Raw genomic sequence first — 675 nt, 5'->3', positions numbered from 1 at the left:
ATACTACCTCAGTGCTTTGAGATGATCTCCAATGCTTACAACCCTGATATGATATACACTTTAGATGTGAATGCTTGAGAGTTTTCCTACCTACCCTTACTTGCTATTAATGTGATCTCAACGTTTTTCCAACCTGTGCACTTTTCTTCTGATGTGATATGGCAACCATGAAGGGCCCTTCCTGACACTGAGGGACAAAATCAGTAAATGTGGAAAACCTGACTCTTGATCAGTGCTGCTTTAGAGGAAAAGGATCAAAAGGGGGAAATGTGAAAATGAATCCTCATTTAAAATGGAGTGGGAAAGCCCCAAAGGGAGAGCTTTCACACACTACTGTTTGTCAACAACATCTGTAGACCCCAACAGGAAGAAACTTACTTTCCTACCCCAGCAGGAGGAAGGATGATTTCCTCCTTCCTCAGCAACAACTCAGCCAATGAGAGGCCATCACAACCCTGGACTCTCACTCTCCTCCAGTGACTTTCCTTCAAAACCACACACCCCAAATTCCTCTCCTCTATAAAAGAAAGCTCTTCCGTGTACTCTGTACTTGCTTACAGTTCACTATAGTTCATGTGTCCTGAACTGCAATTGGTAAACTCATTTTCTTGTTATAATAACTGGCTACTTTATTTATTTTTTTAAGTTTATTTATTTATTTTGAGAGACCTGGGC

The sequence above is a fragment of the Crocuta crocuta genome, unplaced genomic scaffold, assembly GCF_008692635.1.
Source record: "Crocuta crocuta isolate KB4526 unplaced genomic scaffold, BGI_CrCroc_1.0 scaffold910, whole genome shotgun sequence".
Lineage (NCBI taxonomy): Eukaryota > Metazoa > Chordata > Mammalia > Carnivora > Hyaenidae > Crocuta > Crocuta crocuta.
Note: the sequence above shows the minus strand (reverse complement) of the source record.